At 36.1% G+C, this 19,394-nt stretch overlaps 1 long non-coding RNA gene across 1 annotated transcript; it reads right to left on the bottom strand.

The window, feature by feature from the left end:
• Positions 1-5,119: 5,119 nt before the first annotated feature.
• Positions 5,120-17,538, bottom strand: LOC115920975. Its single transcript, XR_004062639.1, has 3 exons — positions 17,034-17,538; positions 9,221-9,348; positions 5,120-7,243 (listed from the first exon to the last, which is right to left on the bottom strand). It is a non-coding gene; the product is annotated as an uncharacterized LOC115920975 (long non-coding RNA).
• Positions 17,539-19,394: the final 1,856 nt, after the last annotated feature.

Below are 19,394 nucleotides of genomic sequence, written 5' to 3'. Positions count from 1 at the left end.
TGTAGGGTTAGGGTTAAGGTTAGATTAATATTTAAGCAAGATTTAGGGTTAGGTATAGTATTGGTCCAGGATTAAAGTTAGTAATTCATTTAATGTTGGGAACTATTGTGAAGCAATTTTAGTAGGAGCATGTGTCACAAAACTCAATTTTTCCTCACATTTTGTAGGAGGTATTATACTTAAGTATTCATCATGGAATACCCAAACAAAGTCTGTTTTGTATGTGCTTTATTTTTTGTTTGGTGTGCATGTTGATATTTCTGACTGTAGTAGTAGTAGTAGTAATAGTAGTAGTAGTAGTAGTAGTAGTAGTAGTAGTAGTAGTAGTAGTAGTGGTAGTAGTAGAATTAGTTTTACAAGCTCAGTTTTAAAAAGCCTCTCAACAAAACTTAATATAGACAAGTACAAATAATACACAGTACAATAGGTGACAACTTATTACTTATTCCATACTTGCAAACAAATTGATGATAAAAATAGAATAGATTCGTCATTAGTATTATTTTTTATAATTATTGTTAAGTGAGGAATATTCATATTTTAAATAGAAATCGAGACTGATTAATTGAGTGTGTGACAAGTAAATACTGAAGATTTGTTTGATTTTGAACCATATTAAAATGCAAATTTATTGCCTATTCATATTCTATAATGTAATTCATGACAGTCACACACAATATATGAGGATCTATCATAGAAACATAATTGAACAATACTGAAAGAGAGAGAAAGTGTCAGGGAGAGAACAATTTAAAGAGAGAGGGTTAAGTTAGAAAAAAAAGAAGAAGGAAGAAATGCATGAGAGAGAGAGAGAGAGAGAGAGAGAGAGGGAGGGAGGGGGTGGAGAAGAATGGAACAGATGAACTGTGAAGACATGGAGAAGAAGAATAATGATGGAAGTAAGACGACAGAGGGAAAGCGATTGTGTGTATAAGTCAGTTTGTGGCTCTGTATGTTGTAATGAGGGCATGCGATGATGTAGCATAGCAAAAGTGAGAGTTTGGGGTGTAGGAGTGAGTTGCAGGGCGTCGGACGGGGCCCGTAGGGTGTCGTATCATCTCCTTTTTACTTTCTCTTCCACTTCTTATCTTCCTTGATTTTCTGATTTTTCCCTTTCCCCCGTCTTTTCCCCTTTCAATATTTGGTTAGGCCTCCAATCTTCAACACCAGAGGGTGTGGGGGTAATCTCGCTATTCATAACGTCGAACTGCATATATAAAACACGAAGGCGGTAACTATTGATAAAAGCATGAGGACCGTTATTCATAATGTGAGATGAGGGTCGCTTTTCATAATTTATATTGGGGGTCACTAGGACCGCTATTCATAAGATAAATTTAGGGGCACTATTTATAATTAATGCAGAATGAGGGTCGCTATTCATAATATGAGAAGAGGGTCGATATTCATAATCCGAAAAAAGCGTTGCTTTCCATAATAAATACGCCACAGCCATAGGGGTGCTCCTAGCCAACAATTAACTCTCTTGTCATTTTGTTGCTTATTCATTTTTTTTTATGAATAGCGACCCCCATTCCGCATTATAAAGAGCGACCTTCATTCTGTTTTATGAATAGCTACTCTCTTCTCAAATGATAAATATCGACACTCTTCGATTAAGATTAGCTATCCTTATGAATAATTACCCTTTTCTCAAATTATAAATAGCGGTTCTTATAATAATGGTCCTAATAAATAGCGGTCTTTATGAATAATGGTCATTATAGCTAGTTGGCCTCGGGGGGGGGGGGGGGATTGGTGTCCGTTTATGTGTCTTGGATGAGCTTGGATGGGCTTGGATGTGTATTAACGGGGGGCACGGTGGGTATGCTTTTTTTTATTAAAAGTTGCAATTAGATTTAAGTAAAGATGATAGATTTAATTAAAGATGGTTAATTTTGATAATCGGGGAAACAAGATCGGTCAATCTTCATTGATTACTATTTGCAAATTAATTCATCCTTGCTGAACCTATTTAAAAACTGAATTTATAAATCATCCGAAACGAGCTGAACGGGTTGAACGTAAACCAATTTGTAACACTAATTGTAACATTAACCCTAGTCCTAAACCTAGATATAATCCTTAACCCTAGATCTAACCCGTAACCTTACCCTAGTCCTAACCCTTGTCCTAACCCTAACTCTAAACCCTGAACCTCACCCCAGTAACAACCCTCTCCCTGACCATAACCTCAACCCTAAAATCATTATTATTGATGGTGGATTATTCTGCAGTTTGCCTGATGTTTTAAATAAAATGCTACCCGCCACTTCCTTATTTGTGTCGATCGATCGACTTTACGGCGATCAAATTCAGAAGGGGGGATAATTTGTGTTGGATGCGTGTTACGGGGGGGGGGGGGCAGTATGGATATTTTTTTGAATTTTTCATCAACAATTGCATTTTGATTGAAAAATAGTTAATTTTGATAATCAGGGAAACAAAATTGGATAAAGACGGCAATCCTCAATGTATTAATATTTTCAAATTATTTAATCTTAAATTTAACCTGCTTAAAAAAAGGATTTCTAGGTAATCCAAAATGAGCTGCATGGGTTGAACAGAGCAACACTAATTGTAACCTCAACCGTAGTCCTAAAATTGCCCTAACCCTAGTCATACCCCTAACCCTTGTCATAACACTTAACCTTACCCCAATCCTAGCTTAACCCTACTTCTAACCCAGCCCCTGTCACTGACCCTAATCCTAACCCTAATTCATTATCATGGATGGTGGATAATTCTGCAGTTAAGCCCTATAGGCCGTTTTAGCTGATGTTATTAATAAAAATTAATGAACCCCCGCTCCTTTTGTATATGTCCGATTAGACGACCATCGATCAAATGTCAAAACAAGAAGAACAAATATTTTCTTTAAATGGAAGATTATCCTGATGAATAATTTGCAGATTAGGCATCATGCAACAAACAAAACTGTTAAAAAATTCTTTTAAATGAAGCCAATTGATAAGTTTATGACACTAACAAGAAAAAGCGGAAAAGTACCCTTTTTTTAAACCATTGGTATTAAAAACGTAAATACACATGCACTTTGAAATATCATGATAGAGAGTGTTGTTATTATTCAACAATCATGATATGCGACCCATCCCGAAATTTTTCATCTGCAAAACAAAATTAAAGATAAATTTGAAGAAAAAAAATAGGGGTTTGTCTCAGTTACTTCGGATATTTTACTTCCAATTTTACAGCGACAGAATTATGAGACTACGTACCGTTGTTTAAAGTGGAAAAAGCCCTCTATTGACTCTTTTGCAATCGACGCAAATAAAGAAATTGAACTACGCAAGTGGCTCATAGTCTCTTTCTTCAGGCTCATTTACTATATGAAGCGTTATTTGACATATTCATTGGAGTGTCGAAAATTTAAAAATTTTCACCTCAAGGGGGAGGGGGGGGGGGGTTCGGGCTCCCCGGGCCCCACTCCCTGGATCCACCACTGATTCAGCAGGTCCTAATGAAGCCCTGTTCCAAAAGGATGACTGTACTACAAATCTCAATGTTATAATACCTTATGAATTTTATGTGGTCTACGAGGCGACGCCCCGCCCACACCCTTAAATGATATTTTTGCCGAGGCTCCTACCCTACTATCGTTCAGTAGGTCCTAAGGAAGCACTATACCAAAAATGGTGCTTTTGATCTGGCAAGTAACGGTAATTTCACTAAGCCACCTGAATATTAAGCTATTTTTTCACAAAATTTCTCGTACATTGATTGCTTGAACAACTATGGTGATTATTATTTGGTCATCAATGCCGATCAACTTATTGTTAAAATGTGACAAACATTTATCTTCATGTGATTTATACCGCCTTGGAGAGAGAGAGAGAGAGAGAGAGAGAGGGGGGGGGGGGGGGAGAGAGAGAGAGAGAGAGAAGAGGGGGAGGGGTGATGATGACATTGGTGATGACAATGATGACTCTCCCTGTTGAATTGCACGACAAGGTTTATTTTTTTCTGTAGTTACATGTACTTATTTCGATTTAGTCATACAAAACATTTGAATTTAAAATGCACAATTAAAAGGTATAAGTTTACTTGTTTTTGATAAAGGAAATTGCTTTAAGGAGTGGGATATTATTAGTACATGCTTTAATATTATTGTATAAATATCATTATTATACATGTATCATCACCATCACCCTTGGTGCCATCATCATCACTACTACCATCATTTTCACCACCACCATCATCACTACTACCATCATCATCACCACTACTACGATCACTATCATCATTATCACCACCATCATTACTACCATCATTATCATCACTACTACCACCATCATCACTACTATACTATCATCACTACCATCATCATCGTCGTCACTACTACCATCATCATCACCACTACTACCATCATCATCACCACTACTACCATCATCATCACCATCATCATCACTACTACAATCATCACCACCAGCATTACAACTTTCATTATCACCATCATCACCACCATCATTACTACCATCATTATCATCATCATCACTACTACCACCATTACCACCACCATCATCACCACCATCATCATCGTCGTCGTCACTACTACCATCATTATCCCCACTACTACCATCATTATCCCCACTACTACCATCATTATCCCCATCATCATCATCACCACCAACATCGTCACTATTATCATCATCATCTTCATCTATTCACAGTAAAGTTTTCAATGAATTCGGTGTTGTCTGCCAAAGTTAGCTTACAGTTTAAATTTTGATATTAAATATGCAAATCATGTAAGTTCCACTGCAAACCACCCTTAATGCTGTGGTTCATAATTTGAAGCAGTTGATAATTGTCATAGATATTACAAATTCAAAATTATTCAGTCTAGTCCATTTTCAAGGTGGCATATTTTTACAAGTTTTAACTTTCTTATTGTAATTTTAACACAACTATTGTGAGAACATGAAAACAGAATTTAAAATTCTTGATTTCAACAATTACACCGTAAAACTTTCATCCATTTGAAAACGTTACAACTACATGTACATTTATTTCTAAAAGGGCCCTAATTCACCCAGTCAACCTTTCATTCTTAAGTTACAAAAAAATGCATCCCCAAAAATCACATTTACAAGGAGTATGAATAATTCACTTGTTAACTCTATATTTTATATCTCAAACAATATTGTTGACATTTTCGTAGCACATGTACATTGCAAAAAGGACATGTACACGCATACAGTGTAAGCCCATTGACATAACATGATGGAACTGACAAGGAATATCCATTAGTTCACAGCATATGCTCTGAGGAAAAGTAGAAATATTGAAGAAATACATTGGTAAAAATGTAATGAACTGGATAATAATAACAAATTATGAAATATTCTAAGTTATTCCATAATACACATATATACATGTAATATGTATGTTAATTTCAATTAAACTGTTCTGTAGTTGTGATGTTATGTGGACAACCCTCACATTTGCTTTTATTGACGCAAAAAATACATTACAGGATAAGAGAAATGTAATTGCTTTGGAAATACTTTCTTGGCATCTACTAAATGTCCCTTTACTTGCTGGTTATAGTGAACAATACAAACAATGGTAATTAATCAATCAGCAGTTTTTCTATCTTTAAGTCCTCCAAACTATATTAGCTATAGAAACTACATGTACAAGATTTGATATACCCGAACACATGTTCATTTAGATCATTTGCTGACATTTAACAAAAAAGATCCATTACTTATTTCATCTGGGGACAAAATAGTATCTCATTTGAAAACTTACATTATTCTTTACACTACCGTTTTGGAAAATTATGACATATTTTTTTTTGTAATGAACAAAGTATTATGCTGAATCATAAATATGCAATTATTACAGCTTTGATACCAAGGAAGAATCATATGCAACAAACAAACATGTACATATTCACATCATTATGGATACTCATGATTTTTTTTTTTTTTAAAGCTATCCTCACACTTTTTCCTTCTGAATATACAATGAGGTATAACATACCTTTTAGATTCAATGGCGATTTAATCAATTCATAGTGAGCATGCTGTAAATATATTCTTACTTGACCAACTATACCTGCATGTATCATAATGCAAATGCATTTTTCTGAAATATTGAAAATAAAAGAGCACTGTTTATGTACTGTTAAGCCAGGATGTGAAAATAATTGCACAGGAAATGACAAGAATGGTTGATGATACTTTTTTTTGTTTGGTAACATGCATTACAAAGACATTAATGTATGGAAATTCATAAGTATAACATCCGTGCATGTCAGTTGAAGGAGTGTTCTAAAATTCCCTTTTTAGGAAACTTCCAACTTTAATTTTAAGACTACAACAAATTTAAAGCGTTTTGCTGCTTTTTCTCATCAATTGATGTACCTAGTAACATGCTATTAAAGTAAATCAATGCGGTTGTAGTGAAGAGAAAAGAATTGCACTAACTCGTACATGGATCCTGACAAGATTCAGATAGTTAGACAGTGAAATTTTTATGACTTACATTTTGATTTTCAAATGACAGTGTTTCTCCCTTTTACATTTTAATGTTTGATGAAATTAATAACAAGCGTACTGAACTGAAATATTGCCAATTAAAAAGCATTGTTTATGTGCTACAGTATAAAGCAACATTCCTTTTGAAGGAAAGGATAAATGATCCAATATAATGTCTAACTATCTGATTCTTAGCTTCCTTCACCTTCACCTTCACCTATCCCACAGTCTGGCTGACCCTTGGGGCACCACTGAAGATTTATACTACCAGCTTCCTCCACTCCTCGTGGTTCTTGGCTTTACGAAGTATGATGTTTCAGTCAAGGTCACTCGTTAATGTTGTCTTCCCATCGTTTCCTCTGCCTGCCTTTTCGTCTCCCTCCTTGTACTGTTCCATGTAGAATAGTCTTGGCCAGTCCAAATGATCATGTGACATACCCATACCACTTTACTTTGCATCTTTTCACTGAAGTCAGGAGGTCTTCATACGGCCCTATGGTGTTTCCAATTCTGATTTTCACTACCTCGTTGGTTATGTGATCTCTATACCAGATACTGAGGAGTTTGCGGAAACATTTCATCTCCAGTGCCTGTATCCTTCTTTTAATGTCTGCTGTCATGGTCCATGTTTCACATGCATACAAAAATATGGACATATGGACAAGATCCTATAACCGATTTTGAATGGGTGGTATTCGTTTTCGACTGAAACACTGCACATGTGTGTTACTTCCAGCCTGCATAGAAAAAGAAGAAAATGATAGCGTGAATGGTAAAAATACAACAATCGCGTAAACAAATCAAAATTGATTCTATCAGGGTTTTACAAAAGGTCTCTAATAAAAAATTTAAAATCATATCAATTCTTTAACCTCCATGTAACAAATAAAGTGGGATAGACTTCTTTTTTAAATTCATGTATGCTCCAAAGCCTTTCTTTTAGGAATGAATGAATGCATCTAATTAAGAACACAAACTGATTATTATCGAACATGTCATTATCAAGTCCCTAGATATCATTCTTTATATACTGTACATTTATCTATAGAGAGAATGATTGGAAATTCAATTTTAAATATATATCTAAAGGCTATCCTCCTACATACGTGGAAAAGGTTCTCTCATACTGTAACCACTTTGACATATAATCTATTAAGAGGTAATGACCACATCATCTTGAAAAGCCTTGTGAGGCATTTTTTCTATCTACACATATAAGTTATAAAAAAAAACATGAATGGTGCCACTTGTTGATTTCCCCTTTCTGTAAAGGAGGTTTAATTGAAAATTGTATAGTTTAATAGAACCATGATCATAGATTTGCAGGATATCCTCCTGAATATGATAAAGTTTATGGGTGAGTGTATATTACATGTAGGTACATAATAATTACAGTACTGTTTCATCAGGGTTAGCATTAAAACAGTTATAAATCAAATCATGAAAACATGAAAATATGAACTTGCAAAGATGCATTACAATTAATCTATAACTATTTAATTATATTGCGAAAGTGTATTGGAAAAAGAGGGAATGTTCACTACACACACTGATGAAACTTGGTTATCAAAGGGGAAGTCTACCTTGATATAATGATGGTTTTGAGAAAAGCAGAAAAACTACAGACAAAAAACTCAATGACCAAAACAACATGTCTGCAACTACCTAAAGAGAAAGGAAAAAAATCAACTACAGGCAATTTCGGAAAGAGTTCCATATATATAACCCCACTAAAATCGATGCACAGCTGTATAGCCTACCCTCACTCTCATCCTAATCCTAACCCAGCATACCCATATTTTTTCCTTCAATTTTAGTGGTGGTTACGTGTACATATGGAACTCTTGTCGTAATTTTGATGGCCTTGCAGGGTTCATCTTCTGAAACTTGCAAACATTACAAAGATGTATTTACAAAGATGTATTATAGAATCAGAACATAATTGCCGGAGTTGATTTGAAAGTTGTTGGAATGGTGTTAAATGCAAATTAGCATCTTGTGAATGGTGTAGACTTTATTTATTGACATTCCTCTTGCAATTTCTTTTTAAGGCTACAAACATTACTGTTATGATAATTGTAGATCTATCACATAAAAGATGACAAGTGACGTTTGAAATTAGATTTGGCTTCCTACATAATTAATCATAAAATGTCTCAAATTTATTTGCTTTGTGTTTCTGCTACGTGTATACATGGTGATGGTCTTTCTCTTGCTCCCTTATTACTCTGCAAGGAAAGACCCAGTATTTAACAGCTCATTGCAAAAACTATATTGTGTCTTGAGTGAAGCCCAAACTGGTTCCTGCTGCTTAGCCTTGGCTGCATTCTCCTTATAGTCTTCTAGCTCAGATCCTCTCTTCCACACTTCATTTCATTATCGCAATTTGTTCTTATATCTTATGGGTTACCGGTACATATCCCTAATCTATGTGAATCATGCATTATGTTGCTGACTGAAGAAAGCAATTTCTAAATTTGCAACTTAAAAGATCTAAGCATACGTCAAAGGGCTGGCTCAAAGAATACATAGAAGCCAGAAAAACAGGAAGGGGGTGGGGGGGGGATTGGACTCAAATTCATAAGATTTCACAAGAGGACTTTATGAAAGCAGGTCATTTTATACAATAAATAAATATAGTTGTACTTTGAATCATCTTCACATGAAAAGGACTTACAGGTAAGTAAATGTTTTTAAGATATTGTTACATGTACCTGCTACTGCTACCTGGAGCTAACCCTCGTCGCTGAGAAATAGCCTTGAAGTATACTGTTTGGTTGAACGGAAATTCCATTTCAGCTGTATACTACCGCAAATGTCTGACAGTTTGCTCCAAAGAAGACTGTAGTTTGGGTAAGAGCAATAGTTACAATTAAGTATAAGTATACACATGTAAAGTTGCATTTATACAGAACTATTACAGTGACATAATAACAATATTGCAACTTCCTGCGATCAAAAAGGGGAAGAGAGAGGTAGCTAGAGTGATTGAAAGTAAAAAAAAGGGAAAAAAAGAGGGAAAAAGAGGGATAAAAAGGTAGAAAGAGAGAGAGAGAGAGAGAGAGGATATAATTGAATCAGGAGCTGCCAAGACATATACATTTCTACTCATATGAATCTGCATAATAATATACAATACAAAAACTACATGTAGGTATTGTTAATACATGTTCATGCAGATCTGCTGAAATGGATGATATAAAATCAATGTTTGGTAGTTGTTGCTTAACTTGAAATAAATATTTGAAGAGCTGCATGAATAAGTATATTATTTTCTTTCAAATCAATGATGGTATTGTTTCCAAGAAATAAGAGTGACTTAAATTGAAAGTTTGTTTTAAAATGTAGAAGCCACAGTATTCTTGTGCACTGATGCATGCAACATGCTATCTTTAACATTTGAAATGTGATACGTCTAGCAAAAACAATCCTAACTTAAGTTTGTGGGGTAGTATTGTTCCTTGTACACAAATGGTATTTAGATAATACTAACACAGCACTGCCAACAAAATGAATGGATGAGTACCGTTTAAAACTTTAAAATGTATCCAATAAAAATATTGTTGCATATTCTTTTTAGACAGTAGACACCCTGTAGAAAAACAAAAATCCTAAGATTTTACTGCAAGCTATAATTATTATTTCATTTGGCATTGCAACAATGGAAACAATAAATTACTGCTAAAATGTATGGACAGTCAGATTTTATGCAAATTTAGTCTCAAAGTTACTATTCAGTGCGTATAATAAAAAAAATGTACCAGTTCCAACTTTGGTAACTTAATTATAAAGTTGATGTGCACTGTAAAACTTACAGGTTGCAATCCACAGCAGTCATTAATTTTGCACAGAGGGGGGGGGGGGGGAAACAAATTTCCACACCCAACCCTCTTTTAAAGACTAAAACCATAGACCGCTAAAACCAAGGAACGGCTCTACGTAATATGTACACTGTATACAATATATACCAAACTGAATGGAAATCATACCAGAGTTGAAGAATAAATGAAAAATAGATGTGCATAAGAATAACTTTGACATAGACACACACAAACAAAAATCCAATAACTTTTAAAAGGAAGACTGGCCAACTTTTAATGCTACATGTAGTATATACATGTAGGAGATTGCATATACTGTAGGGATAAGGGGTAATCTTTTGGAAATTGGATCAAAATAGAAAAAAAAAATCATTTAAAGGAGAAAACATTATGCAATTAATATCTTTGTACAGGAAATAAATAAAATATATCAATAAAAAACAACTACAAACAAACAAAAATAAAGGATAATCAGCTGATTATTGTTGGAGAAAAACATTATCTTTTTAATATGCAAATTATACTTTAGTTTCATTTATTTCTATACAAATTCAGACAAATTGCAAAATATTATGGTAATGAAAGATAACTGACCATGGTTAGTTAAATCTTAGGTAATCAATAGTATTCAATGGTTTTGGATCCTCAGAGAAACATGTATTTTAACTCAAATTATATTAATTAATTTAGCTTTACCTAATCTATAGAACATAATGGAAATTGAATAGAAAAGCTGTATTTTCCACTCAATAATATGACTCTTCTGAAAATATGTGCACATGTACATGTAATGTACATGTAGGGTCTTACTATATTAAAGATTTGTAATAAATAGTTTTTAAAATGGCATAAGAATACGAAGAGGGAGAAAGTGCAACATGGATGCTTCACATTATACACTGTCGCTCATATAGTTGGAATATTTTTGTTTTACCCCACTTTATGGAATTATTTTTAAAATAATTTAAAAATAATAGATCTAGATAATAGTATCCATTCTCCGATTTTATTGAATAATAATTTGACAATGTGTGTTTTGCGTGACTGCTAAAGCATGTGTATGCTACTATGCTTATCAAATAGGGGACCTACGCCCTTAAGTCATAAATGACAGTAACGAGGATTAATGCCCCACAAAAGGGCACTAATATAGCACATCGACACGGTTTTGATCCTGGGGCCTCACAGTTACGAGGCCATTGCTTTGTCACTGAACCATGACTGTACGAAGCGGGGGCTAGGATAGGGGGCAGTTTCCATAAACAAAATAAAAAACAGAAAATGAAATTTATTGCATTTTACCCCGGTCCCCAACATAAACAAATCCTCTGAATGGCCATGCATTATGGCTCAAAAGCTGTTCAGTTTTCTATTAGAGGGATATCAGATGGATATTTAAAAAGGGGTGATGATGTTAATGCAGAGGTGATAGAGAAGGGCAGATTAGAAAATAATTCTGAATTCTGAACCTTACAATTTTCCTTCTACATACCAAAGTAATTTACATTTCATTTATTTACTGACAAATAATTGCAGTCACTTTTGCAATCAATAATAGTCACTCTTTCCAGTTTATTATTCTCATACATGTATGATCTCCTTTTCTCTCTCTTTAAATATCTCTCTCTCTCTCTCTCTCTCTTTCTCTTTCTCTCTTTGCAGCTGCAAGTTCCAGGTACTGTTTTGTTTTAAGTTTGTGCAATGTTAAGCACCTAACAGGAATAAAGGTACATGGGTGTCATTGGAAATAGGGTATTAAGGAGGGTACTTTTGACAGACTTTGTTTCAAATTGGCATCCCAAATATCTAGCTACAGATACGGGGTAATAAAGTGGACATGTACATGTATGTAAAAGTAGCTGCACAAATCTAGAGTCTGCTTATCGTGCATTTTATAGAATGAAACGGGATAGTAACTTTGGAGCAAAATACTATAGAACATAAATCGGTTATACAAATATTAACACTTGGGATGAAGAACAGGAAATCTGAAAATTAATGAATCGTCATTGATGAGAAAAATAAAAAATCACATCATTTTATTCATTAGGTCATTTCATTGTGATGACGAGTAGGTGATTAGAATTTCAAAATGTACCCAGGAGAAATCTGCCCAGATAGAAAGCTTGTGACATATATTTACATTCAATATCATGCAGCACTTTACAGTTTTCTATTCTTCTGTTTTATTATTTGTTTAAATTTCTCCTTTTATTGAGATAACCCTATGTTAGTCTTTTTTTCCTTCTGTTTTCCTCTTTCTCTCATTTTCTATGTTATTCCTTTTTTATTGTCTACATCTTTTTTCTTCTTTTTTCTGTCCTCGCTTCATGTTCTCTTATTTTATCCTTCTTTTATCTTTTACTTTAATATCTTCTATTCATATACTGTTTTTTATATTCTTCTTTCACTTTCCCCTATTTCTGTCTACATAGGATATGACTTTTCACTCAGTTTTTGTCTTCTTTCATTGGTTCTTCTCTCTTTCCCTGTGTGTGCCTTTATTTTTCTCATTTGTATCTAAACAGTTATCTTTGTTCTTCTTCCTTCACTCATTTTCTCTTTCACACCTTTTTCGCATGTATTCTTTATCTTAAATGTTATCATCCTCCATGTTTACAATCAACTATGTTTATCTTTATTTTCTCATTCATATCACCTCATGACTGCGAATGGTGGTCATGTTTTACATAAAAATGTAAGAAAACAAAAATGACATAAACTCACTAATGCACAGAGAAGTTGCCCACTAATACCTTCCATTTTTTTATAAAGAAGAAGCATCCAAAGAACAGGAAATCATTAATAATTGGGGATGTGTCAATTTTGGTGGTGGCCTACCTCTTTGTTGAAGCGTACTTAAAAACACCAGAAAAATCTCACAAATTAAAAAATATAAATCCTTTTCACGATTTAGAATCTTATTTCCATACAATTCCATAACTTGGATCTCTGTCACCTTGATCAAGTGAAATTTTGAGGCTTTTTTTTTGGGGGGGGGGGCTGGTGATTTATTTCCCTTGTCAAAACTCACACACAAGTTTGAGAATACTCACAGCAGTTGTACTCCACCATAGCTTTACAAAATGTACCTGTTGAAGAGGCTTCAATATGTCTTGTGTTCTAGTATTAATAGCAGGGATTGACCATTCATAGATATATAAATGTACATGAGGAAAAAATTATTCAAAATTTCCCTTCAACTCTGAAACACAAAATATGTACGTGTAGCATAAATTACAATACATGTATGGGTTGAAGAGTCCCTGAATTGAGTTTTTTTTTAAATACAATGTAAGAGAAACAGAATGGCAAAAGTTTGAAATAAATCAGACCAATACTAAGAGTTATGAATGTTTGAAGTATGAGATCACTAAATAAATGTGAATCTCAAATTGGCAATTTGGTACATTCATGTAGACATTGATAACTCTTCTGTTTGTTGTCTACTTCACCTCTGAAACATACATGTAGCATAAATTACATTACATGTGTGAGTTGAAGAGTCCCTGAATTGGGTTTTAAAAAAATACACTGTAAGAAAAAGAGAATGGCAAAAGTTTGAAATACATGATGTAGACATGTATGGATAACTCTCCTGTTTGTTGTATACAAAACATAATCTTAAGTGCCTTCTTCCTTGTGGAAATTATCAGTTTATTTACAGGTCCTCTTAAGATATAAAGAACCTTCTGAGTCATACATGTACATGTTTTTTTTCTTTTTCATTTACATTTTAGTCATTCTGTGTGTTGGAACAAATGGAAAAGTTGTCCGCCACTACATCCTATAGACGTTACTGATTCAGCCAATTTGAAGAGCCCATACCTACATGTTTTAATGATTACAAATTTACAACTTCAAAAATGTGTACATGTAACTTTGTCACTTTTAGTCTGATTTAAATTTAAATCAAATTGTCCCCATTGTGCTTCTTATATTTGTTCAGCCTTCCACTGGTAGTTTGCTAATACTAGAGAATAAGGTGGATTTCCCTTTAACATTAGGTATATTAAATCTTCTGTGAGAAGAGAGATTATGGTGTCTGTTTTTCACTATTGCAGCAGTGCAGTGGCAGATCCAGATTGGGGGGGGGGGGCCGCGGGACCCCCTCACTTGGCCCCATAAACAGGTAAATTTAACCTTTTTTTAGATTTAAAAAAGACGCCCCCCCTGGAGAAAGGGGGGAGCAAAGGGGGGCCGGGGGTGGTGGGTGTTAACTCGGTGCTCAACATTTTTTCACGAATTGGGCCCCCTTTCAGCCGGCCCCCTCCCTTTCTGCAGACTGGATCCGTCCCTGCAGCAGTGAATTCCACTACAGTCACATAAAGGTCCCAATAGTGTCAACAATTAATTTGCATAAACTTCCATAAATGTGAGTGCAACCAAGATGATCAATTACAGAACAGGGACAACCAACAGCTTGTTCGCTAGACTGGTTAGAATAGCCTTAGGGCTAGGTGATAACATGAAATATGATATGGATGTCACTAAGCCTTAATTGGCACCCATATCGAGAGTGACACACCAAATTGCTATCCCTCCAGTATCAAATATTTACATTTTTTGTTAAATGTTTGTATTATTTTAAAGTGATTTGTATGAGAAGAAAGAAGAGTTTATATTACTAGTCCTACAGTATAGTAATACTAATCATACTAGTATTAACAGCTACCACCAGTGGGTAAGGTTATTTTAGTGTGGGTACTTCTAGTGGTTATTATGAACAAATTTGAATTTTTGTTTTATATCAATTATCAGTCTTGATAGGGGTACGGGTATCAATTAAGTGGCTCGGTAACATTGCCTCAGATTCTGAAGAAAAAAACTCCTGGATTTAGCTCATGCTGCAATCATGATTACAAACATTTAGGTCAGTCAGGAATCCCATGACTTTACAAGCCGATTGCCTAGCTGTCTGATTATCAAGATATTTATGATTGGAAATCAAAATTTCATTTTTTGTTTACCTAACAGTTTTTTATTACATTCATGTACACTACAGTCTTTTGGGGAAAATGAGTATGGTAAAAATGGTAACTCAAACTAACAGATTTTTACTTCTTTGAGGCATTTCTATCATGATCATTTTGAAGCGCAATTTTGTTTAGGGCTTCAATATTACACCATATCACAGGCACTGATAACACGTAGGGCCATACAGCTCAGATTGAATATTATTAAATGATGGGTATAGGCCAAGTGATATCAATGTTATTAGATCTACAACCTGCGTCTAGCAGCTACCATGAGCTGAGGATGCATGATGACACCGACAGTAGCCTATACGTGTGAAAAGTTGATGCACATGGGTCATATGGCAAGATTATTAAGAAATCTGATTTGAACGTCATATGCTACCTTACGTAAAGTCCACGCCTAAAATGCAATCATTAGAGTCACAGTTTTTGATATTTTATATCGTATTCCACCCAGGCCTGCAGGGCAAAACCACTCCAGCAAGGCTAGAGTCAATGCTTAGGCGTATTGTCCTCTAGCGCTGTTACATGTACGTGCTGAGAGGCAGCAATAGCACACGATGAACACATTGCACACAATTGCACACTAATGCACACAATGTATACAAAGTGGTTGATTAGCAAGTTTGACAGTAGACTCACGATTTGAATTTTTGAATTTTTCTTTCTAGTCTAGATCTATATGACTATAGACTAGATTCTAGATCTCTAAGTATAACTATAACATAGACCTAAGTTGAAAAAATTGTATGCTATTTAGGTGTCATCAACTCCCGGGCCCCCCCCCCCCCCCCCCCCCCCCACTCCGAGAACGGATGGACCCCATGCGTGTTACCAAAATGTCCTTTTCGTAACAAAAGAAAAAGGTCGACCCGTATTGACTTTACACACCGGACTTTTGCTGAAAAAGGCTTGTATAACAAAAGAAAAAGGTCGACCCGTATTGACTTTACCCCGGCCCCCCACGCAGGGGTCGGAATGACCGCATGCGTGTTACCAAAATGTCCGGTAAAGGGTACTTTTCGTGCGACAAAGTCCGGCCCGAGAATTGTAAAAAAAGGGGTGTATTTGACTTTTCACCCGGAGATTTCTTTAAAAAGGGGGTGTTTTTTCTTTTTTTCTCTCATCTCTTTTGACTCCTGAGAAATTATTCTGAATTTAGGGGGGTGCATTGAGCATTTTTCCTGATTTAGGGGGGTCTCCAAGGCAGGAAAAGCCTGTGAAAAGCCCGCGAAAGGGGGGTTCGAAAATGTTGGCAGTCCTCAGATAGGGGGTGCTTTCAAAAAGAGGGAACGAGCATATGCGTACCCTAAATAACACTGAGTGGGGGGGGGGGGGGCAGGGACTTTACACACCGGACTTTTGCTGCAAAGGGGGGGGGGGAACACGCATATGCATACCCTAAATAACACTGAGTGGGGGGGGGGCGGGCATCAACTATCACTAAAGTACCGATTTTGAGTGAAATCAGTTGAGTTTTGTACAGTGTAGTTTGAAATGCTGAAAATCAATATGAACAGTTTTTAATACACAGCTGCACAGCCAGGATAGTAATGCAGCTATGTGTGGGCAAAACCAGGGACATGGCTCGTGATGTCCACCAGTCTAGGTATCCTGCCGGGCGGCGGCGGGCCCGGCGCACCTGGTAGGGCTATTATTTCCATTTGAATGTGCAAGTTAGATTTATTTAAAAAAAGAATAAAATACGGTGTTACTGTAGAACCTACCTTAATCAGACGGATGGGCACATAATAGAGACCTATCTTGATGTCAGGATACTAATGTGGTCTAGTTGTTTCAGTCGGGCAACCGTGTTCGTGAAAGAGAAGAAAGACAGCTGCACGATGCGATGGAGAGTTAGCTCGAGAGCGGGCTGCCGTCGCGTCCGGGGCATGCATCGCAGGCGGTCAGATCCGAGCTTCCAGCGTGGCCGTGGATGCGCCAGATTCAGAGCGAGTGCTAGTTTCTCGAAACTGCCATAAGTCTAAGCTCGTGGAGATTTGGTAGAAACACGTGTTAGATCTCTATCACACGTTTCAATACGATGTCTAAAAAGTTAGACTTAATGACGGTTTCGTGAAACCTCCCCAGGTGTTCGGTGTCGGGGATCTGGGCAGCGTTTCATGAAACCGTCATAAGTACAAGTCCAACGACATCCCATTGAAATGTGTGTATTAAGTTTAACACACGTTTCAATGGGATGTCGGTGAACTTGTAGTTATGACGGTCTCATGAAACGCTGCCCAGATCCAGTGGATGCCTGGTACTGGGAGGCGCACGCCCCCCCCCCCCCTTTTTTTTTTCTCCCGAAAAAAATGTGTTCGCATACATATTCTGTTTAAGCATTTGGATAGGCCTCAGAATCTGCCAAAAGGCTAAGATTATCCGGGGACCGCATCCAGTTGAAGGCTTCATTCTCGCAATTTCGTTTATTTCAAGCTTCCTCCCCCCCCCCCCCCCCCCCCCCCTCCCCTGTAAAGTCTTTGATCTGCCCCTGGATGTATGGCCGGGTAACCTGGCGCTACAGTCGTTTGTAGAAAAAAATGTTGCTGGGCGCTGTCGCCTGGTTAATGAGTCTAACCACAAAAAGTAGGTCTTAAAATAGCGTTAATGACTACTGGACGCAAATCAAACACATGTTGGATGTGATACAAAAACGGGTCAATACATATTGCATCATTTTTCCAAAACTGGTCAATGACTTTAATGTCGCAGCTCGTATCGGGTGATTCAGAATATTGTCCATGAAGTTGAACTTAAGAGATATAGTGGCGGAGCCTAAGGAAAAGCAGAGCGTGTTGTGGATAGGCCCCTTAAACTACAAATGACATAATTAACTAAAGTAAAGTTTATAAAAAACTAATACACGCTAAAACAGGGAAAGGGAGATTGCAGGAATACGTGAACCGATGCTCACAATTAACTCAGTTCAGTTCAGTTTATTAGAAAACACATGGCATAGTTATCATGACGAACAAACATTATCCAAATTGAGACCCTAAAAAGCAATGCTTGTGAGTGGGGCCCCTGTGGAGGATGGACATCTCAATCCCATTGGCAAAGAGACCAACGTGTTTCAAGGATCTGCGCAATTCAAAACATGAAAGATGGTAGGATACGATCGATCATGGATACGATACAGTCTCACGCGCGCAGAGCCCCCAAAACAAGCAGGTCCCAGAGTCCGCCAACCGAGATAAAGAAGTTCATTTACAACAACAAAAATCATGGTAATGTACACAAATTATTACAAGGAAATGGCAAGGTTGTGTAACTTAAAAACATATTTACAAGGAAAAAAGCATGTATTAACAATAACTGATTACAAGGTTATATAAATTTAATACATTTAGAAGGACAAAAGCTGAATCACTGAATCACTACAAAAGACGAGAAAAAGGGAAGGGAATATATCTGCAGCTTATTGAAACAATATTACAATATAGTTTGTTCTCGATATGAGTATATTATAAACATAGTTGGTATGGTCATACCGTTAGTTACTCATTGTAATGAACAAAAGTATACAGCTTGGAGACAAGAATAGTCAGCAATCAGAAATGACAATTTGTATTCAAATAATAACTTTTCAATTTTCTTCTGAATACATGTACACTAACAGACCTTTTAATCATATAATCGACAGAATTCCAGAACTTAGGACCTGTATATATTAAGGTATTTTGAGCAAAGCGTGTTCTCGTTCTAGGAAGTGATAGGAAAACGTCTGTCGGGTAGGATATTCGTGGACTTGATTTCATTTCTTAAACAAATAAGATAGTGCCTGGGGCAGTTCGTTGTTACTCAGCTGAAACATGAGGCAGCCTAATTGTAAATTAAAAATATCACGAACTCTCAGTACTTTAGTATTAAAGAAAAGAGGGTTCGAGTGAGTACGAATAGGTACATTGTAAATTGTTCGTATTGCTCTTTTTTGAACAACCAGGATTGTGTCCAGTTGAAGTTTCAATGAACTACCCCAGGCAAGAAAACCATAGTTCAAGTAGGGAAACATTAAAGTGGAGTACAACATTTGCAATACATATGATGAGAACATAGGTTTCAGTTTGTATTTCACACCAGCATTT

The sequence above is a fragment of the Strongylocentrotus purpuratus genome, unplaced genomic scaffold (assembly GCF_000002235.5).
Source record: "Strongylocentrotus purpuratus isolate Spur 01 unplaced genomic scaffold, Spur_5.0 spur5_scaffold_1, whole genome shotgun sequence".
Lineage (NCBI taxonomy): Eukaryota > Metazoa > Echinodermata > Echinoidea > Camarodonta > Strongylocentrotidae > Strongylocentrotus > Strongylocentrotus purpuratus.
The sequence above is the reverse complement of the archived record's forward strand: the minus strand, read 5'-3'. Positions and strand labels throughout refer to the sequence as shown.